The 24,381-nt window shown below is 32.4% G+C and overlaps 1 protein-coding gene across 2 annotated transcripts in view; it reads right to left on the bottom strand.

The window, feature by feature from the left end:
• The window catches only part of LOC121125144 (uncharacterized), a 44,721-nt gene extending 21,576 nt beyond the window's left edge, over positions 1–23,145 (bottom strand). The window contains exon 1 of one of the 2 annotated variants that reach the window (XM_040720278.2): positions 22,955–23,145. The gene's annotated coding sequence lies outside the window, so the exon portion shown is untranslated. The remainder of the gene's footprint in view (positions 1–22,954) is intronic. The other variant, XM_071891299.1, reaches the window with a different exon arrangement.
• Positions 23,146–24,381: the final 1,236 nt, after the last annotated feature.

Below are 24,381 nucleotides of genomic sequence, written 5' to 3' on the forward strand. Positions count from 1 at the left end.
AAATGAAATTTATTTTTAAAGTGCTCCAAGACTATCATTGTCCCATTATTTCTCCACAAATATTCATATTATTACAATCCAACATAGTATTTTATCCGGTACTGTATTACAGGGGAAAATTGTTTTTGTTTTTACTTCAAAATTTAATTTTTCAAACTTTTCTCTAAAAAATAATTTTCTGTAATTAGTAATGTATTTTTGAAATTTTTCTTCAAAAATTTAATTTTTGTAATTTTTTCCAAGAAAATTTAGTTCATTTAAATAGCTAAGAACTTTGGAATTTTTTTACAAAAAAATGTAATATTTGAAATTTAATTTTCCGAATTTTTAAAAAAAAATAAAAAAAATTATTGTGAAAAGTAGTGGATTTTTGAAATTTTTCTTCAAAAATTTATTTTTTGAAATTTTTTGGGAACAGCTGTAGATTTTTGAATATATATAAATTTTTAAATTAAATATTTGATTTTTGTTTTTAAATTTATTATTTGATTTTTGGTTTTTAAATTTAATATTTGATTTTTGGTTTTTAAATTTAATATTTGGTTTTTAAATTTAATATTGATTTTTTTTTTTTCAAAACCATGCCCACTCCAAAATGTAATCCTGTGAACGCCCTTGTATTTTAATATTATCAAGTAATATTTTATTATAAGCGTAGCTAAACATTTCTATTTGTAATTGATAGCCAATTTTCTTAATAGAATTAATAAAACGGCCAATATATGGATGTGTACAATAAATTAAGTAAAAAGTTCTGAGCGTTTGTTTCCTTATTTTTATAATAAAATACACCGTGTCAGGAGGGTTCACCTTGAACATTTTTGCCTTTTTACGTTTTTGCCTTGTTTGTATTCGCCTTGTGATGCTTCTGCCTTGAGACGGTTTCACCCATTACAATTTCTTCTTGAGGTGCTTTCCCCCTTGAGGCGTTTTCCCCTTATACTTTTTTGCCGTACAACGTTTTCGCCTTGAATAATAATCTATGCCTCCAGTACAATCCTTGATATAAGTAGAGGTTTCAATATATCTTCATGGCATTTTATGAATGATAATGATTCTTTGCAACTGAATGTAGCAGAATCATTCCGTGATTCCTTCGCAATGCCTTGAAACCTACGTATCATTTTTATGTAATTAATTAAAGTTTGAAGAACTGTTATTGTCTCGCTTGTTTACCCTTTTGTTTCTAATTTATCAAAGCTGGAATACAACGGTAAAAATTCGAAACAAATATACAACTAAGAAGTATTCCTAAGGTAAAAAAATTATCAAGGTGAAAGTGGACAAGACAAAAACGTAAAAGGCAAATATTTTCAAGGCAAATTCTCTTAGAACCTAAATGAACATAGTTAGGATTATCTGATTTAGATGATTTCAAACAGTTATCTTGCTAATCGACAATTTCCATGATCATATCGACATTTTTGACGTCTATATTACCAGAATGGTATTGTTGGAAACACGGCTTTCCTGTTGCAATTGATAGTCCACAAACAACACGATTTTTTTGACCGCCTGCTCCTCCTTCTCACCTTGGTAGCAGTGATACTGAAGAATGTATAGACTTATCTCTTTTTCACTTCGATTTTGGAACGCTCTACCACACAACTAACTTCACCAAACAAAAAACTGTAAATGATCTTTATTACGTGGACGCTTATCTTTTAAGCTTCTTTTTTTTGGTGCAATGACTCAATCATGAGATATAGCTCACTAAAAACATCTAGCAAAAAACGTTTAGAACATTTACTTAACCTAATATATGGAAAGACTAATAGAGATCAACAAGAAAATGTATTCTTGTCTTTTTGGAAGCGGAGTAAAAGTAGATCAAGTGAGACGAAGTAGTCGACAGCTGACAACAAAATAAATTGTATAATTTTGTGTTATCTAGGTTTTTTAAACTAGGATTAAGCAATACTTTTGGCTTTGTAATATCCAAAGAATCCCTCCAATCTTTTTTAAGATCCAAGAAAATCCCTTTGATCTTTTTTAAGATCTGTAAAAATTCGAGAATCCGTAAACGTTTTGTATATAGGTTTTTCGTATAATACAAGGTACTTCAGACCTGGGTTCACGACCCTTCCTATCACTATTTATATCCTACCTGTTAAGCAGCCTCTGCATTATAAACCAATCTTCTTTTTACAACAAGAACATTGAGCAAAAGACAATTTAACAATTTTATATTTGAATTTTTGTAAACAGAGACACAAAACTAATAACTTTTCCTTTTTTTTTCTTGACTTTTTTAATGACCTCCAAAAAGGTATTAGAAAAGTTGCTTACATAGTAGATACTTAGACGCTATCATCATCCACATCATTTATTTACTTATTAGTTAATTGATTATTTCCGTAATTCAAGCCTACACATCCCAACCAGTAAAATAACATTTACAGAATAATACAAACAGATGTTGAAATTTTTTAACTCAGTATAAACGTAACAATGTGAGATACATTAGGAATTGCTCAACTTCACTTTTGGTCCACGTTTGATGTACTTAATCTAATCAAAGGACGTTCAAAATTTGTTCATATTGGTGTGGGATTCTAGTCCAAGTTTTCGAGTTGGGTCGAGTTCGTGCAAAGGCAATATACTAATTTACGAGTTCGGTTTAGTTTGTGTAAGGACAATAATCTAAAGGTGGTCATGTTTGGAGTTTTACCTCCAATTTGAGTTCGTCGTGGATTCAAGTTTGTGTTAGGATAAATTAGCATTTTTGTTGACCTTTGGGGGTCTAAAAAACTAAGCTATAAAACCCTTGTTTCATTCATATTAAGAAAAATAGTGAAGTATTGTATGTCAAAATGGGATAGCACCTAAAAGGTGTTTAACCTTACAGTCGATAAAAACTATATCCCCTATATTGCTCAGTTTTATTATATATCTGACTAGCAGGGCCCTGCGGGCCTTGCCCTCTTACTTGGATAAACAAAGTTCAAGACGGCGCAGCACAAATTTTTTTTTATTCGGTTATGTCTTAAGTGATTTTTTCTAGACCGATTTGGACCGATTTTTCGGTCCAGACCGTGGACCGATTTTTTTTTTGTCTCACTTTGTATACCTATTTTGATTCAGTATCACTTTATGAACGATTTTTACCTGGTCTCAATTTATGGAGATATTTTTTTTGGTTTCATATTATGAGTACATTTATTTTTATTTTTAGATCAACCGTCAATAATTGTTTTCAAAGAAATCTCAAAAGTACACGATAGTTTCTAAAAAAAATACTACATACATATAAGAGACGGTGGAATTCAAATTAATCAAAACTATCCCTGTTTTAAATTTCGTATAACGTCATTGTACTTGAAAAAAAATATAACGTTATGTTATAAACAATTTATCTGTAAAATCGGTCTAGACATAATTTTTTTTGGGATACAACTCGACCCAACTTTTCCTTTGGATCTATTTAGAACAAATTTTTATATGAGACCGGTCCAGACCGAGGTTTTTTTGTTGTACGGAACAGCCTCAGACCGGTATAGGATTTACAAGACCGAAACCCAACACTAATGCTTTCATGACACATTAGTTATACAATTAGAAATATGGTACAACTTCATCCGTAATGAAAATACATTCTAAGACTCATCTGTTTATCTTCAATTTCCTTTGGAGTCATTTATCGCACTCCCTAATATAAAATATTATTCTTCCCTTTTCGATTAGTTCTATAATTCATTTTTTGCATATTTTATTTTTTTGGTGCATTTTAAGATCATTCTTAATGGTACCCAATAACTATTAAAGTATATTATTACATAATTGGGAGGAATTGAATGACTAACAACTGATTTTGGGCCTCTTTTTCTGTTGCCTTTTGCACAATATGTTCCAAGATTCAAACAAGATAACGACATGTCAAAACACTGATAAGAGGAAAAGAAATAGACAAATCGATATCTGGCAACAAAAACCAATACAAAATATATATCACTCAACCTTCATCCCAGTCTTTTATATACCATAGTATTGTAGGGGTTCGGTCCAAGCATCCTAGACCGGTCTGAGACCATTATCATTTTAAAGTACTATACTAATTCAGTCCTTTAAAGAACTTTGATCTGTACCAATTTAAAAAGAAATAGTCTGCGTCTGTTTCATATAAAATTGGTCTAGAGTAATTATATAAATGAATTGTTGATGACGTCAGTTGTGTTTCAAATCCGCACAACAACGTCATATCAAGTTAGATGTGTTGGGTAAATCCTATTTGCACAACTCATAAGTTAGCGTGAACGAAAAATTTCCTTGTAGAAAATTGCCGTTGTGGAAAAATTGTGTTTAGGATAATTTCCCTCTGGTGGATGTTTTTTAACTTGCTAGGTGACCTGATTTTTTAAGTGGATGCGGTAGTTTTTAACCTGCATGATGTCCCTGTCGTAGTTTTAAATAAATCATGAGCCTAGGATTCCTTTTTAAGTATTTGGAGGGAGCCTAAATGCTTTACGAAGTGGAGACGTTGGTTTTTAATCTACTTGGTGGCTCTGTCATTGAAAAAAAAAGTATTATTATGATTATGTCAATAAGTGACGGGAAATTTTCCCGATGACAATTTCACACACGGGCAACTTCCTCCAGAGTAATTTTCCCTAATGACAATTTTCCACTGGCAATTTTCTCTTGTGCAATTTTCCTTCAACCATAAATTAGGATAGGGGGTAAAAGTGTTTAATTGATTGAGATCAGAAAAAAATTATTATTTACGATTTGAAAAGGGTCTTAAAAAAAATTCAGTTCTTGGACCGAGTCTCAATACTAGTAGATCTGTCATCCAATATGGATTCAAATGGACATATAAACGATCGAATCTATTCATGATATTATGTATGTACCATTGTGTGTGAATGTTTGCAGCTGATATCATCTACCCCCATCATTGTCACTCATGTGTGTCAAATAAGTGTCTGATTTGTTTCGTTTAAAAAAGTCTATGCGACTTGACATTTAAAGAAAAAAGATATCGAGCTGAAAAAGTATTTATCTCATCTCTTTCTTTTGATACTTTGTCAAATACGAGGTCAATCTTCTTTTACTTATATAAAGTATGACATCATTCACAGAGTTTTTTCATGTGACGTCAGCACAAAGAGAATATATAAAGAGCTAGAAAAACAATTCGAGCAGTCCGGATGAATTTATAACCTTTTTTGTAATGGATTAAACAACTGAAATCCAGTTCAACAACTGAACGTATATATTACAAAATACCAATCCACACCATGTGTTTGCTATAGTTACGCAAATTTTTCTCATTACTTCATCCTTTAATAAAAATGTCACAGACTACTATATAACTAATAATTTAGACTAGAAATGATAAGGAAAGGAAATAAAGTTCAATACATCAATTTCAACATTCAAGGAGCAATAGATAGTTGATTCTGACGTCAGAACTTGTATCATAATTAATGGTATATTATATACTTGAACAATAAATATGAATGAAACTTCAACCAATGTGCATAGAAATTTAAAAAAACAAACATATGCATTGAACATGACTGTATATCAATTATAAACAGTGATATTTGAATAAAATCAAAGTAATATGTACTGAAAATGGCCCGGAAATGCTGAAAAAAAATTGTTAGAGGTGCATCAAAAGCTGGTTATAATATTTACACAGGTGACGAAACGTGGATCTGTGCATATGAGCCTAAAAGAAAACTGCAATTGACTGTATGGATCTTTGAACATGAGTCAAATCCAACAAAAATTGTTCGTGGAAGAAGCATATCAATGCAAATGGTTGTTTTTTTTTTTTTTTTTTGGTTTGACAGGTCACGTAGCTTCAGTGGCAGAGCGTCGCCGAATAGTTAATTATAAATGGTATACGGCCATACAAGAAATTTCCCCCAAAAAACTCAGAAGAATAGGCGAAGCATTCTTCCTCATGAAAATGCAAGAGCTCACTCTTCGACTCAAACAAAGAGCTTTTTGGCTAGTCAAAAAATTGAAATGATGTGTCATTCTCCGTACATTTTTTGATGTATTCCCATACATCAAAAAATAAATCATGAGGTCAGCAGTTTTACTGAGGCGTCCACATGTAGGCTGTAGTCCCCAACTCCTATTAAGAAATTTTTGTTCATTTTTAATCATTTTAATTTTTTTGAGAAAAGCTATGGATTTTTTAATTTTTTTTTAATAGTTAATTTTAATTGTGAAATTGTTTTCTAAATACTTAATTTTTTTTGAAAAAAAAGCTGTGTATTTTGTAAATATTTTTTTCAAAAATTTAATATTTGAAATATTATTCTTCAAGTTTTTTTCAGAAAATTTCTTTTTGTAAAATTTGTCTCCAAAAAAAATGAATTTTCTGTGCATAGCTATGAAATTTTGAAAAAAATTCTAAAAAATTTAATTTTTTGTTAACAGCTGTAAATTTTTCAAATTTTTTGTGAATAACTGTGCATTTTAGAATTTTTTTGGACAAAATTTAATATTTGAAAATTTTTGTGATGAGCTAGGATTTTTGAAAAAAAGTTTCGAAAATGTTTAATTTTAGGGGGGGAATGTATGTATATATAATCCTGTGGATGCCCTGATTTTATTCATAAGTGTATTGATCTTCATGGAGAAGTTATCAAAAAGCAATTATTTGTTTTTTCATTGTTTGGCCAGAAATATATAGTAGTCAACTACGTATAAAAAAGCTATGCAATAGATGGATATATTTTTGATAGAGAGTAAGGTTTAATTCCTTTTATTTGTTGGTCCGATTTTGACATAAAATATTACACTATTAATTGCTCTAAAACGTGGTTGTACATTTTCCGAAAAATGTAGAACATCAATAATTCTTACGTCATGTGGAATAACTTATTTTGTTATATGTTTTGCTTTGAAATGTTGTGGGTGGAGGAATAACATCAAATGAAGACACTGATAATTGTTTATGAAGTCTCTCATCATCATTAAGGATCGATCCACTTACAACAAAAATAACAGGAATGATAAGTAACAACCCAGAGCTTCTACTTTTAACGATCTCTGTTTTTCTCGCTCTCTGTTTCTATCTCCATCTAAGTACTTGCCTAGGACTAACTGACTTAACTACTCCACCCAATAAGGAAAGATGAAGGTGATGTTGAAAACTTAATGTCTTTACCTTCCTTCCTTTGTGTCGTTCATTCAACATCTGGTCCCGTGAAGCCCCTTCTTTTACCTTCTATTCCCAATAAAGCATGTTGACTGACAAATTAAATCGTTATATTAGAGCGTTATCGTCTAAACGCAAGCATGATTGATTTTGGCCATTATAAGGCAGGGGCGTCTACAGGATTATATTTAGGGGGGGGAGGGCTTAGTTTATATATTAATGTATATTTTTTTTAAATCAAAAAATCTAAATTGTATTGAAAAAAATTTCAAAAATTAAAATTATTCGTAAAAAAAAATTCACAGCTATTTACAAAATATTAAATTATTTGAAAAAAATATCAAAAATCCATAGCTTTTCTCTAAAAATCCATATCTGTTTACAAAAAATTAAATGTTTGAGAAAAAAAAATCAAAAATCCATAGCTATTTTAAAAAAATTTCAAAAATTATTTCAATTTTTTTTTATCAATAGATATTTCTATAATCTGTTGTCTCCATATAGTCAATTTTTGACCATAGTTGCCTTTCAACCAGGGAAAGTTGAGCTTTTCAGCAATGTTCCTTATGTTGTTTAAGGACGAGTTCTCAGTGGCCATGGAGATGTCAGGCAGGAAGTCCGCTGTCCTTTTCCAGGGGTGTTCACTACTTCCAGCTTTCCTCTCAAGGCTCTTGTTATAGTCCTTCAGTTTTTTTATTTTGGTATTGAGATCCTTGGAGTAGGGGACGATGAGGGAGATCTCGTCAGGAAGCGATGACACAGGATTTGTTTTGCCCTCTGTCTCAGTTACCCTTGATCTGATGAAGAAAATTGTTTTAATACGATTTGTTTGTTTTTAATGCTCTTCAGGTTTATATAAGGGGAGGGGGAGGGGGGTGGAAATCTATAAAATACTTAGTAAGTCAATGAAAACTTTCCAAATTTTAAGTTGCGATTCCCAGGGAAACACTCTAATCTAAAGTTTATGACCATTGTTTATGTTTGATGTTCCCGGTAAAAACGTACTTTTGCAAATGCCACATGGTTTCCATAAGTTAAACTCCAAAGTACACCGAATACATATATTATATATATAATACAACCAAAACCAACCGAGTACCTAGTTTTTAAAGTATGTGGGTTGCTCTTTTCACGAGAAATAAAATTATATATTTTATTCTTTAACCACTTTTTTCAAGGAGAAAAAGGAACAACTTGAAATTATCTGCATTTTCTGTCTTGACAACTCACTCTCCAAAGCATTCTACTAATAACTAGGATTGTGGCTGTCTCTCATATGGGGCTTCAAATCCGTTCCATCCAGTAGGTCTCATCGATTCCTTATTTATTTTAAATTAGACACAAATTATTTTGAATTACGTTTTCTCTGATATCATTCCTTCAAAACCTTTAACCTTACTTTAGTACAACTCCCAGTATCTTTAAAATACGTGAATATACGATAACCTCATCAATTTTAAAACGCCCTCTACAGAACATTATGTACATTAATTTTATGGTATAGAACCAGAGTTTAGCATTTGAATTAGTTTTGTATAAACTCAAGAGTCTTTCAAACCTGTAAATAGTTTTGCTGTCATTGTTCATTTAGCCCTAATTGAAGTATTGTTTTTTTATTTTATTTTATGAATATTGGATTCTCTATTTCCTATGAAAGAAATTAAAATTGGTGAAATTCCCATTAGTGCACGATAAATACTATGAATTTCAATTCATTATTTTAAAAAGAAATAATAAATTTGAAGCTATTTCTACACATAATTAGAGATGGGATTTTTGTAAGAGGAGAGGAGGAGGCAGACGCGAGACATTGTATTACTAAATTAAGACCTGTGTTATGAATGGAGGGTGGGGGGAGATTTTAGAAAAATAACTACTGCGATAAAGGAGATAACTTTCTAAATGTAAAATAGTAGGAATGCAGGTAAAATATTTTAGTTATATTTAAATTAATATCTTTTATTAATCTATGCATTTTTAGAGCAATTTATACAAAAGAAGGCGAGAATGCTTACTTCAGAAGGATAATTTAACACAAATTAAACTTATTAAATAATGAAAAAAATAGGAAAAAGAGCACACGCAACAACCCTTTTCTTATACTACTCGCTAAACTTAGTTTTTTCTTTACACAAATCCCTTCTTTACACTTGATATATTCTCGACTCTCATGTTCTTGGAGGTTGGAGCGATGGGGCTATATTATCTCATACGTGCGGCAGTACTTGTCATTGCCCGGTGTAATTCAGCGTCGGTTAAAAGACAAATGTTGCATTAAGTGTATAGAAGATAATACCCCAAGAAATCCTCAGTCTTACACTCCATTTTTCATGAGTAGACCCAATTAGAGGGGTTTGTTTAGTCTCTAGAGTGCTCTAGTGCTTTTCCTACTCTCGATCGTTGCTATACTTCATTACCTTTCTCAATCTGTATTTTTTATTTTATATAACAAAAAAAAATGCTCCCTCTATACACGTTCCATACTACATGTGAAACGCCTGCATTGTTTCAAAAATACGACTACCTATTTATTCTTAGATCAAAGTATGAATATTGTATACATCAGGAAGCAATATAAGCAATACCCCTTGATGCTACATGCAAATTGACTGCGTTTTTTCATTAATATGACTAAATTGTTGTGTCGTAGATCCAAAATGTTTTATTTTCATTCAAGCAAATAAAATTGGCTTCATTAATATAGAAGATAGTAAGCAGATTGTTTTTAGAGCCCACAAGTCCAGCTTTCTTAAATTCCATAATCAGATAGTATGCCATACTATCATTAAAGGCTCATAGTATTGATAAACTAGCTCACTTTTGGTAAATTTTATGGTATCAAATGAAATTTATGTGATGAAATACGTAAATACAGAATTTCTCAGGGAATGGGTGTAACGGGATCCCGAGAGAGAAGTCCTATTCAATATTGATTGATTATGACTTTACTGGCTGATATCTATAACATCCTCATTTAGCAAAGCACATTCAATATGTTGTACGGCTATTGCGATCGATTCGGGCGCATCCTTAAGATTTAGGACAGAACCGGACGGCGAAACTTTGAGACGGATACATTCCTACTAGAAACCAATTTTTATGCTTAAAAGCTTCCTTGAGATCACACCTGAGTTTTTTCATCTATCAACGTAATATTTTTGTAAAACATTTTGAATGTTATAACAATTATGCCGAAGAAAAACTAAATATCCCTAGAGAGTCTATTATTATTATTTTTTTTTTTATCAAATCGGTTATTTTTCACTATTTTCAGACTCAAAAAATCTTACGATACCCTCATGTGAGTTTTTAAAATTTTGTCATTGTCTGGAAAACATTTCAATACTTAACATTGTAACCATGAAGATGCAATTGACAAAAACCCAAACGTATTTGAAAGGCTGCATAATCATCTACTTGAATTATATCCTAACTGGCCTAAAGAAGTCATTATATCCTTTGTGAAAACAAGCAGAAAAATTGGAGTAAATAACCTGAATAAAAAGTTCAAACTGAAGAACGCAAGTGCTAATCTAAGAAACCTTAGACGATTGACGAATTTACAAATTAATATTCATTATTCATATACCTATGTATGAAAAAAAACACACAAACGTAGAATTTCCTTGCTACCTCACCTTTATATATAGTCAACTTGGTATGTAGGGACTGTTTGATGTACAATAATAGCCACTAGGTTACCCTCTTTAACCCTAATAAACCTGACAGGATCTCAAATTTTAAACACCAAGAGGAAGTCGAATTTATGTCTAAAAATTCAAACTACTCTGTGGCACCATTATTTTGTGATGTAAACTCTGATTTGAGCTTAATTTTCAGTCGTAATGATTTTGTAAAATCCTATTGAGTTTTGCTGCGATACAAGCGCTGTACATCTGGAGGCAAGTCGTGTCAGATGTTAAACAGCCCCTTACTTTCACAGCTACGAATTAGCTCATTTAATTATCATTGTAATATCAGTCAACAGATTATTATCAAATTTTCATCCAAAGGAAGAAAACAACGAAAGATAATTTGTAAGCTAGCCAATCCCATCACTCTCATCAATTGTTGGACTATTTCTTCTTCTTCTTTTTTTTTTTTTTTTTTGTGGGTGGAAGGCTCAAGCACCAACAAAAGTTTCAGAAGTGGGATTTTCTGTAGGTAATTTTGATGTAGTCCTCTAACATGGCATCCCACTAATCATTGACATACAACTTTAGGGCCTTAACTTTTGGGTCTTGGATTCTGGAGGCCTATGATTCTACTTCCACCAGTTAATTTACTACGAGGGATTCAGATCTGGGAACTGGAGAGGTCAATAGTTCTTGTACTTAGTTTTTAATCTTTTATTAAAGAAGGTTTTACACTTTTTAGTAATATATACTGTGAATCTATCTAATAATTTATTGCTTGTGAATAAAATTTTGGTATGAAATGTTTAAATTAAATAGGATGAGACTTGCAACGATCATCATCAGTTTACCTTTGACTTATCCCTGCTTAGAAATATAAAATATTCAATTTCCAATATTTGTTAGCTAAGGTACCCTTTTCAGATTATTTATTCATCATATCTCAAGATTGATTAAGATCAGGGTCGACCTGAGCCCTAAGCTTCTTGTGGCTATTGGATAACGTAACAGAGACGTTTTTGAGTATGCAGCAAAGGACGTCCTTGGAAAAAACTCCATAAACTCATTTTAAACCTTAAATTATATGTGGAAGGTACTTAATCCTATAAAATATGTATGAGGGCTCTGCGCGGCGAAAATTCCCAGGGCGAAACTGGCTGGGATGTAACATCCTAGAACCGTATTTAAACATGTCACAATGTGATTTTTAGTTGTGTTTTTTTTCTTGATTTAATAAAAATCACTGTTTTTTTTTGTGGGGACTTCAAGTTTTGAGTCTCCACTCTGTATACAATTGTTTCTATTGTAAATTTTATACAGGGGTGCGCACGTTGTCTCATATCTTTCACATACTGTTGAATGAAACTAAAATGAACAAACTACTTTTGAGGAAAATTCTTTTGGAGTTGGGACTTTTATAAGTAGGTAATTTTCAAAAAATCAAACCCATTGAACAGAGTCGTTACACTAACCTTGTCCTATTCATTTTTTACAGGCCCTAAGTATAAGATATGGGGCTGCCCATCCTTATGTAGGACTCAAAACTGCAGTCCTGTCCAATTCAATATGGGCCCAGTCATGCATATCAGTCCTAAAAACTGATAAAGCTCAATTCTCGATGACATCACTGAACTTTATTTCTTTTTTAAAAATCAGTTCCAGTAGTGAGCGTCCGTGGGACCGACAGTCTTATGCACTGGACCCAAGGACAGAATGGACCGGTCGGAAGACTGAACTTAGCCGAATAAATAAGGACTGATAAAACATTTGTATAGTGACTTTTCTCAACCTCGGGTGATATCTGAAGAAGCAACATCTTACCTGGTCTCCCCTACTTTTGGAAGTATGTAGGTAATTTTCAAAAAATCAACACATGTGTCTATTCTTATTTTGTGTGATTTTTTTTCCATTCATGAGCCGTTCCATTTTTTTGTTGTGTTTTAAAAGAGACGATTGATTATTTATATTTAATTATTATTTTAAGTACCTACAAAATTTGTTTAGGCATTTGTTTAAACCAAGGGTTTTATAGTAAGAGGCACACATGGGGTCCCTCAAAAATCCATGAATCTCACAGATGGTTGCTCTCTGTTTATGGGGCGTTGTTAATTGGAGTTTTAAAAATAAATAACTGGAAAAAAATCCTTATTCGTGTTTTTTTTTTTTTAAATTAAACAAACAAAAATGGTGTCTATGCTAATGAATTTAAATTAATTAATCAATCAATAAAAACAATACAGCTTTTTGTAACAAATGTTTGTAAATAAGCCCCCGTGGACTGGAGGGATTCATGAATCATTCATTCATAATGTAAATTTTGAGGCTTTTGAAATAAAAGTTTATATGCATAGGGATGGGTTGCTAAATGGGGCTCGTTGGAGCCTTGTTCTCCGCAGTACACCGTAAAGGGTTCCACAAGATAGTCACCACATTTATTTGTACGTATCTCAAAAAAATATATGAGACTAAGAGTTCTATTTCGTCATCTTCCTTAATACTAATAAACCGAGTGACTCCTTTCAAATGTGATGTTCAGAAACTCAATTTAAGCCTTAATCATAAGTATTTCTGCCGAAGCCATTTTAAAAAGAAAAATATACCCGGTCGGAACATCTGTTGCTTTAAAAATAAGATAATTGTGCTTTTGAAAAAGGGTGCTTGGGACTAACGAAGGAAATCAAATCAATGTTCTATGTCTCCGCTGTGATGAAAAGATTTAAAAACACTGGTGTAAAATAAAATAATTTTGTAGGGAGACAACTTCAATTTTGCCTGAATATTAATAGACATTTTTTTATAAGAAAACTTCTTTCATAACATTTTTTGTGAAAGACAGTATTTAACATTCTTCATATATATAAAAGGTTTTCGACTTTTTTTTTTGTTTTGTTATTTTCATAAGTCTATATTTTGAAGACAATCAAAGACTGCGGACTTTTTTACTTGATAGCTAAGGCTTGTGGGCATATACTGAACCTAAGAAAAGTTTTAAATATATATTATACCTTAAATACAAATAAAGAGGTTTTGAGAGTTTTTTTTAAGTTTTGAGAGTACAAAACTACACAGGAACATTCTGAACTTCGGAGAAAGTCAAATATTTGGAAATTTGTCTTTTAAAAAACTATTTTACTTTAAAAAAACCCTTAATATTTGTTTTCAATGTCCATTTGACGTTGCTACAAGGTAATATTTATAATTTGAACCCCAAATCACCTATGTAATTGCAGTATTTAAGGTACTGGTTTATGTAGCCAAACTGAGTCGATACAGGCCTCACTAGACTTATCAATTCTTTTTTTACTGGCCACGGTATAGGCCAAAGTATACGATAGAGTTGTGTACGTCCTTATTTCGGACTCAAAACTGGAGTCCCGTTCAGTTCAGTTCTGCATATCAGTCCTCAAAACTGAATGCGTTTACATGCTGCCCGGCACTCCAGATTTTGAGAGATTTTATCAGACTGAACATAGCTGGAATTACACAAGGTTTATGTATTTCCATTAACCTTGGAATTACATACAAATTTTATAAGGCCTTTAATTTTATTTGGTCTCTCCTTAAAAGTCCAAAGTGTTGCTTGTGTTATCCGATCCTATCTTGGATATATTCTTAGAATAATCATGGTATAAATACGAGAGACTTCTATCAAGGTACGGGCATATTACAGATCTATTTATAATCTAAACTCGGTAAGAAGTATCTCACAATAATGGTAACAAATTACATAGATATATTTTTAAATAAACTACTTTAAAAAAAGCTATGGAGTTTGTCTGATCAAACTGTAAAAGCAGAATTGCGGGAAAGGAGGCGTTACTGGAACCTATCAGAGTTGAAGAAATCAGAGCTAATCTGATAAGAGCTGTAGCCCGTTCTTCTGCCTTTTCCCTTGGGATTCCAGGGCCGTATCAATCTTTATGGAACTAAGCTGGGAACACAACTATCCATCATTGACAGATAAAAAACTTAAAATTCTTCCAAAGTTTAATACACAATTATAAAAAATATACAGGCCATTCCGGATCACTGGAAGAATTATTGTCTTATTCTTTTATTTAAATACTGTTTTTTTGAATGATTTTTTTAGCTATTTTGTGGCTTTTTTTTTTTTTTTTTTGCTTAGTTATTTATTTTTAAATTTTATTGAAGAAACGTTTTGTTGAAAATGGATTGATTACTGACGTCATATATAGCAATTTTTCAAGATCTTTGACTTTGTTTTAGGGAACTAATTTTAAAATAAAATATTTATCTATTTTTTAACTTTAACTTCTCTCTATAAATAAAATAATAAAAATATTTTTTTTTTGAAACTGATAAAGTTTGATTCTTGATGACGTCACCAAGCTTTATTTCTTTTTTTTAAATCAGTTCTAGTACTAGTCTGTAGGACCAACGGTCTTATGTATAGATTCCAATGACCGATAGCACCGATCCTAAGATATGGTAGAAAAGATCTGAAGACTGAACTGGACATCATAAATAAGGACTGATACCCCACTAGTATTGGGACTTTTCTCAGCCTCGGGTGATATATGAAAAGATACATCTTGTACACAGGAAAAAGTTTTCAGGTGCGTTTCGTAACTCTTCTTTTTTTTTTTTTTTTTTTTTTTTTTTTAAATAGCTTTGCGCCTACAAACAAAGAGGAGGATAATTTTGATTCATTATTTGTATGAATGAATGAATCTCTCTCCTTCATTGGGGGAGTCAATGATATTTCCCAAAATGAATAATGAATTATTCATTTCCATAATTACTACATCAAAATATAGAGTTAAATAGAATATAAGATGAGTCATTTTTGGCGAGTTTATACAAAAATAATAGACAACAAAAATCAAGCAAAAGCGAAATGCTCAATATATTATTTTATCTCATATCTACTAGTGTTGAGACTCGGTCCAGCACCAATTTTTTTTCGGATCGGACTTAAGTGATTTTTTCTAGACCGATTTGGACAGATTTTTCGTCGTAAAGTCGATTTTATTTATAGATAACAAAGAATTCCTAACCTTTGATAATGAATGACGTAAGGAAACTTTAACCTATAACCTCCTCAATAGTATAACGAGAAACCTCACAAGTCTTATATAATGACCTCATTGATAGAGGCTACAGAGTTCTAGAATGAGTTATTAACCTAGCTACACCCCCCATTCCACTTATACTAGTTTTATACCTTGTCCCATCAACCTAGCCGTTGCCCCCCTCCCCCAGGGTAGTCCTTCCTCTATGATGCGTAAATCATTAAAAACCCCATGACCAAACGCCCCATTGATGTCAATTTAGCAAAAATTCCCCATTTTAGAGAAACCTTATAAACTTGGACCGATTTTCTTCAGTCTCAATTTATGGCCCGATTTTTTTCGGTCTCACATATTATGCAAGGCCACTTTTTTGTTCTAGATCAACGGTCATTCATTTTTTTCAAAGAAATCTCAAAAGTACACGATAAGTTTTAGAACAAATACTGTATATATATAAGAGACGGTGGGATCCAAATTAATTCGAACTATCTCTGTTTAAACTTTGTATAATGTCATTGTAATTAAAAAAACAGTTGATGTCATGTTATAAACAATTTATCTGCAAAATCGGGTTAGACCGATTTTTTTTGGGACTGAACTAACACCAAATTTTTTCTTTGTACCGATCTAGAGTGAATTTTTATATGAGACCCGTCTAGACCGAACTAATTAGGTCCAACAAAAAATATGTCGGTCTCAAACCGATCTAGGATTTCTAGACCGAAACCCCACACTAATACATACATACTACCCAATTCTTCATTCATATATTTTAGCTAAGTATAGACTGTTGTGATCAGGACGCCAATATTTTGGACCGGTTCCTCTATTCGAAAATTAGTATTTATTATTAGTGTGATAACTACTGCAACGAAATTGAAAGGATGTTATGTTTTTGTCTTTGACTGTTTGTTAGTCACAAGGATTACGGCAACAGTTACGGATCGATATTGATCAAACTAAGTACTAAGATTATATGAGGGGGATCTGAAAAGTTTCGACCTCAGTGTGAAGATGGTAGTACTCCTAAATAAAAACTAGTCGCATCCAAGGTTAATAGAAATACAAGGTTATACCATAACGCTTTTCCAAATGATGTGTGACTTCCACCACGCTTTTTAATTGTGACGTCATAGCGTATGAGTGGTTGCGTGTTTTTTCAAAATGTCCCTGTTTTGCACAGCAGTCGTTACTATACTTCAAAAGGAAAATTCTAGTATTTTCAGTATTTGAAATACAAAATTAGACCATCATTCGGTTGATTGTCGTTTGATCATGCCCCACACAAAGAAATCAATCGGATCCGACGAGTTTGGTGGTTAAAAGTTATACAATATGAAGTATTCAAAATTTTCTTGGAACCATTTGAAACTCTTTTTCGAGGTATGAAATTGCTGTTTTCTCATGTTGCCAGGTTGTTAAGTATAGTTTAGAAGTTATATTTGAACTATGATACACTTATTTGGCCATCATATGTACCGTTACAAATCAAATCTATCAATTTTTATTTTTTGTTATTGTAAGAAAGATTTTTTTCTAATTTAAATAGTGCAGTTTGAGGCTGTGCCTCCAAAGGATGAATCCAACTAATCCTTTTTGATAGAAACAAAGGATAATTATCATTTGTCGAAGAATAAATATGTAATCCAGTGTCAATTTAGAGAATTCATTCCCTTGTTTGTTGTTGACAGGACACATGGCCCATCGTTAAAAAATACAGACAAACTTTATCCAACACCCACATGTTTTAAGCGTGTCAACTTACTCAGCGGCCATAAAGAGTTTTCAAAATACAAAATGTTACAAAATAAGATACTTTTTTAAGAGGTCACCAACACTAAGCGTTTCTTTTTTCAGTTTCCCTTGACATACCACTTAATAAAGGTTTGACTGTATATCCGTTTTTATGTCTTTCATTATGACGAATAAATTTGACTTATTTGCGTGCAATCATCATTGTTTACAAAGGATTAGTCCTAATAATTTGAGCTAGTTTTTGTGATGACAGGCCACATTTATATCTGCTCAAGTGGCAATTTATTCGTCTTTAAATACATTATTTAATTACAGCATCGGTCATTTAAATTATCAACAATATATTGATACTCACATTTCATTTTGATCTATTCAAATGACACGGTTATTACCTATGTATTGATGAGTAAAATAAGCAGTGAGCATTTGATCTTTATAACGTCCCAATGTTGTATACTTATATTTTAGTAATTCGTATTTAAATAGCCGATAATTAGCCCACTGATATGTCGATCGTACATGGAATATTCAATAATTGCGTGATTCTCATCCCAAGTACCTACTGTAAATCTCTCTTTTACAATTAGTCCTCCAATTTTTTGGTTGCAACTTGTACAATTTTCTGATACAAGTTACAACATGCACAGGCTGCGCAACTTTGACCCACACTCTTGGGCAAACGCAGGCACTTAGACAGCTGATTTTTTTGTTTGTTATTAAACATCTCGTTCAAACCTGCACCAGTTGGAAAAAATTGAATCAAATGACGAATTCGTTGTCTCAAATATTTGGAAAGGGCACGGAGCCCTTCTTAGAATCCACTCCGGGACCCACAACATAACAATTGTTCGACTCATTGAGACGTTTGTATGTAAAGTAAGAAAGGAATTTGAGGCCCTTAAAGGTGATTTTGAGGCAAACAGTAATGCCACACCTCGAAAAAAGTATCAAATGGTCCAAGACAATTTTGAAGACTTCATCTCGCCGGGCCCTTCACCACCAAACTCACCGTATCTGAATTCGATGGATTTCTTTGTGTGGGACATGATCCAACGACAATCATCCGAATCCCTTATAACACCAAAGACGAACTTATCAGTCAAATCAAGAAGAAATTCCGGGATTATCCAAGGGGCCAAATTGTGAAGGCCTGCTCGGACTTTTGGCCTTGTAGAAAGACTATAATTAAGGCCGGGATTGATTTTGTTGAATAGAATAAATTAAAGCTTTTAGAGTCTGATTATATTTTTATAGTCTGATAACTGGTTGGAGAAAAAAGTGTGCTTGAAAAATAAATCATTTTCACGGCACCTATAGCTTGCACACCCTGTATATTATATGGACATAAACTGTCAGTTTCTATTTACTTCTTTTTTTCTCTTCCATGCAAAACTCACGTGATACTGTGACGTTTATTCATTCTATATATATGTACACATATTGTACATCGATCCACTATTTTTGTGTATTACATTTGTAATATGTAGTACCCATATTACAAATATTACTCAAATAATGCCCATTTGATTCAAACACTAGTGATACGCACACACACACAGGTGACTAGGTACCTATGTACGTTACTTACTATTAGACATAAATAAAAATATTTTCTTTATTGTATTTTTTTTTTTTTTTTTGCTCACCTGCCTGCCTTGTTTGCCTATTCTTTATACTTATAAATAAGTATTAGTATTATTTTATATAAAATGTACATTAGGGTGAATCAAACGCCTTTATGTTTCTGAATTGTCTTATCTATTCTTTCAAATGTGACATTTGCTAATAGAAACATGTATTCAAAAAGTATACGAAATTGAAAGTAGTTCTGAGGTGCCACTCAGATCATTTATACAGGGTATAACATCAAAATCCTGTGCCTTTTTAATGATGTATTCAAAAAGAAAAACTAGATAGGGGATACAGTCATTGAAATTACATAGATCTTACTGAGCCCTGGGAATTAGAGCCCGATCTAAATTCTCATGTTCCAGAACGATCAGAGGCTACTTTGACTTTTGACTCAAGGTAGCTTCTGACAAAATTATCAATCAGATTCAGGTCGAGGGAGTTAGGAGTCCCCATATCCGTGAACATCCAGTCGTAGCAGTGCTTTTGGAGCAAATCCGGAGATATTTTGGAGGTGTGACAGGGGGCAAAGTCCTATTTCCAGAACGATAGACGGTCTCCGGCAAACTCCTTGATTCAAGGGAGCACCACAGACTGAATCAAAATCATATATCCTGGAAAAGACAGAAATCTGAAGCGCCGGATATGTTTGTTACTCTTGAAACTAATCATGTTTGGTATTCTTGCAGAATATGTTTATATTTGTCTTAAACATGACTAGGTTCTAGGTTAAGGTAAGCAAGTTATTGATTGTTATGTTACGACCTCGAGTTGATATATTCAAGAGCTCAGTAGCCAACCAAGAGCCCCTCTAATTTCTTTCGTCTCTTGCATGGGGATTTGGATCATCAAGTCTTACATTTGAGAGGATAGGGAATACAATCCAAGGGCATAAAACTATTCAATCACCCTAATTTATATACATACTTGTATACTTTGCTGATAAAATCTATAATCCTGAGATTACAGATACAAAACATTGTATATAGGTATAGCTTCATATGTATGCTAGAATAAAATGTACAACGATGTCAAGTCAAGGGCAGTTAATAGCATTATAGACCAATTGAATGGCCCAAGGAAGGGAAGAAGATATGTTTGACACTTCAAAATCAAAGAGGCTATGAGTCATGCACTTTTGACTCTGTAAATGTTGCATATACAACTGGGCTTATCAAAACTATTTCCCTATTACTAATATCTCGAGGATGCGTAAAGGGGCGTTCACCAGGGGTGGGCTGGAGGGACTGTAACTCCCCCCTCCAAAAAATTAAGGGATTTTTGCTTTATACTAGAAAATTTAATACTTTCTTTCAAAAAACTTTTATTTTAAATGTATTCTTTTTTTTTCTCCCAAAATATATTTGCACAAAAGTAGTAATAAATATAATCTTAAACTTGATTGATGAACATGTCTGCGGTGGATATTATTACAGGGTATGTACATATGTATTTAAATGAGCTGACTGATACAGGTATGTACTACAACATAGGTACATCCACCTGTACACATGTACTAGGTACATGATGAGGAATAATTTTTATTTATTCGAACAAATATATTTTGGGTATTGAATTCCACACATGTTTTGAATTTCCTTTTATGGAGATTCTTCTACTTAAAGTGAATTTATGTAGTATGTAGAATGATGAGGAGACTGGATACAATTGTTGCAAGGTCGCAATTATATAATGCTGGACTAGGTGTGTCGGGTCTTGACCGGGAGAGTAAGAAATTAGAATGAATTAAGAACTCTTCTGCTTAATGTAAAGCACAAAATAAAGACCGTGAAATTTTAAGAATTATTCTCATATTGTTTTTATAAGTATGAGTATACTGTTATATAGGCATTATATAAGCACTCTTCTTTCATGCATTGATGTAGTATTTGCTTTATTCTGGGATAACACCGAAATTGAAGTCATGATGCCACTTCCCTGAGCATCATGGAAGCCTCCTAATATCCCAAAATACAGCCTGACTTTCAGGTCTACAGGAAATGTACTGTTACCACCCAAAAACAGTTTAAACTCTACTGCCACCGCGTTTCTAGTTACCAATCCCACAGGTTGTGCAGATCCACTACTGGACCCATGGCAAGTTAAATTTATCCACCGCTGCTTCCCTAAACATCTACAAACCCTCATAATATCACAAAATACACCCCGACTCGCAGGTTGTATAGGTGAAGTAATGGGCCTCATGGCAGTTTAAACTGCTACCCTGTTACATTTCTAAGCACCAAGAACACCCTCTCAAAAGCTAGAATACAACCAACGCCAACAAGTTGTGTAAATGAGCTTCTGATCCCTGAGGTAGGTTAAATTCTTCCAACAGCGCTTCCATGAGCATCAAAGAACCCTTCTAATATCCAAAATTAAACCCGGTCCTCAGGTTGTCCAGATAAATTGCTAAAAAATGCTATTTAAAGGCTACCATAGCCTTGAAGATCAAAAAAATTTACTATAACCGTTTTTGAAGCCTTAAAAAGCTACATGAAAAATTTCAGGAAAATGTATCTATTGGTTTGGCCCCGTGATTGAAGGACAAAAACACACACAGACATTCACATTTAATATATCTATAGATAATTCAGATTATTAGGGGGGGGGGGATCAATAATTTTTATCAATTTTTCTACGAGATATTGAATGGAAACTGACTTTGAGAGGATATTCATAATTTGTGTAAGATGCAGTAAGTTTTTCACTGTTTTTTTCTGTAACTTATATTCATATAGAAAAAAAATATACAGAGCATATTCACGTGATGTCATCATGGATGATGTACACTATTTTGTATGTCTAAACAACCAAGTTTTACTTTAATGAAAAAATTTTTTTTTTGTTAATATTAAGGAAAATTGTGAACTATTGGATATCAAAAAAGGACCATTAAATAGAAGGACTTAAACCATAATAATGCCTAGTTTTATGTTATATCTGGCCCTAAAATGTAATTAAAAATTTGCTATTATAAGATCGTGATATAATCTTATTTCCATATTGTATATAAAAAATGACTATTACAATGGATAGAACACGATATTTTTCTCTTACTAATTTACTATTCTCGACCGTAATCCATCAAAAAAAAAGAGTTCAAATCTAACAATTTTGAGTACTTAATATTTAGATTTATTTCAAACATCTATGTAGTAAAAATATCAACTTCCTATATCCATGAATTACAGTGCATTTAGTGACGTCATTTAAAAGACTTTTTGGTCAAAAAACAGAGATTTCATACCGTAGATCGAAAATGAAGCATTTTCAAACCTTGGACCAATTTCTTTCGGTCTCAATATATCCTTATTTATGAGTTGTACAAATATAACTCATGCAATACAATTTAACAATTTTGAAACACAACTGAGTTGATATTTAGAAACTGTCCAGACCGAATTATAAATAAGAGACCGATTTTTTCAGGACTCATCAAGACCTAACTCTTTAAAAGACCAAATGAGTTCGTTCCACTAAAAACCTACATTTCTAATATCAAATATAAATATTGGAGTTTGGGCTAAGGAAAAATCCAAGGACCGACATTTAAAGACCAACCCCACGGACCAGCGGTCTTAAGGACTAGTTCCAAGGGTCGGCAATCCTAAGGACTATTCCTAAGAATGGACCGAATAAATAGGGACCAACACAACTCTACTTACGACCGAATCGGGGGAAAAAATCGGTCTTGGACCGTACATAAATATATATATTCAAAAGATCAAATCCTCATCATTCACGTAACCTCTTATATGTATAATGACTTTATTACTCACTTGTCAATGCATTATGATTAGTAGTTGTAGTGTATAGGCGATTTACGCGGTGTTTAATTAGTAATCACATTTATATTCAAAGTTTTTAATTTTCACCCTTCTCTTTACAGTCTACATGGCACTTGATGTATGTATTTGAAAGGGAGGGGGGACGTATTCACTACTTGCTTTCACCTTTTTAAAATGACTGAAGAGAGTTATAACATTATGAAGTGGGGATTCAAAGGTAATGTTTGCTTTCACTCCCAGGTGTGTTCCTTGTTGATACTACATCATTACGTTTCTTCACTAACAGCAAAATATAATCTGTATTTTGCTGTCAGCTGTTGATGTATCTGCTTCTTTTCTCCCAATCAATGTACTGAACGTTGAATGGTTGAATAACAGGGATGTCTCCCTGTGGTGGTTAATTAACGAATTTTTACTTTTTACTCTCTATTTTTGGGCCAAGGTGATTTTTTTTTTCCAAAAAAGGGGTCAAAATATTTTTTTTAAATATTTATTTTCATAAAAACAAGTGATTCGTGCAAATTACCTATAAAAAAAGGTAATATTTGAAAAAAATTTCAAAAAATATAAATTTTTTATAGTTAGCTATGAATTTTTGAAATTTTTTCCCAATTTTTTTTTCTGTGAATAGCCACAAATTTTCGAAATTTTTTTCAGTCACAGAAGCTTAATATGACAAGACAAGCCAGCTCATCAAAATCCGGTTTGATCATGTCGTAAATTGCAAAAAAGTGTGTACACTTGACTTGGAATGACTCAGATTTTAGAGTTTTTTTTCAAAAATATATATATATAATCTTCCGAACGCCATGAATAAGAATAATGTCTTTTTAAACTGTAAAAAATTATCAACAGCTATCGCCTTTGTTCTATTTCTTTTCGTAGAAAAGGTTGAGAGATACAGTACAGGTAATGACGTATCATACCTACATCTTTTCTTATAATCCCGCATGTACACATTTCCAGCTTCGTTCACATTATTTATTAAATTAATTCCAAGATGAATGATGAAAAGAATATTAGTTAGTTATTTTGTTTCATCATAAAGGATTGATAATAATAATTATTATAATTAATTATTTATCATCTTAATTACAGATATATTATTGATTGTAAACTAGTTTTTAATTTGTTAGTTATTTTCCTCAAAATGTTGGGGATACACACCCATGGGGTAATCAATAAATATACACATATACAGTAACCTTATTTGTGACCTGTCTCGCTATTGGCGGTAATGATAGCCTCTAGTTTTCCACCATTTTCTTGCATGTTGTAGATTATACTATGCAACAAAATGAAGGCCTTCGAATGCCTGCAGGCTGAAGACCACAATTATTATAGTTTTTTAAGCCGTAGAACACGAAAATGGTCATTCAAACTTTCAACCTTTTAAAGCCTTTTGAATAAAATCAAGT

Source organism: Lepeophtheirus salmonis, chromosome 10 (genome assembly GCF_016086655.4).
Source record: "Lepeophtheirus salmonis chromosome 10, UVic_Lsal_1.4, whole genome shotgun sequence".
NCBI lineage: Eukaryota > Metazoa > Arthropoda > Copepoda > Siphonostomatoida > Caligidae > Lepeophtheirus > Lepeophtheirus salmonis.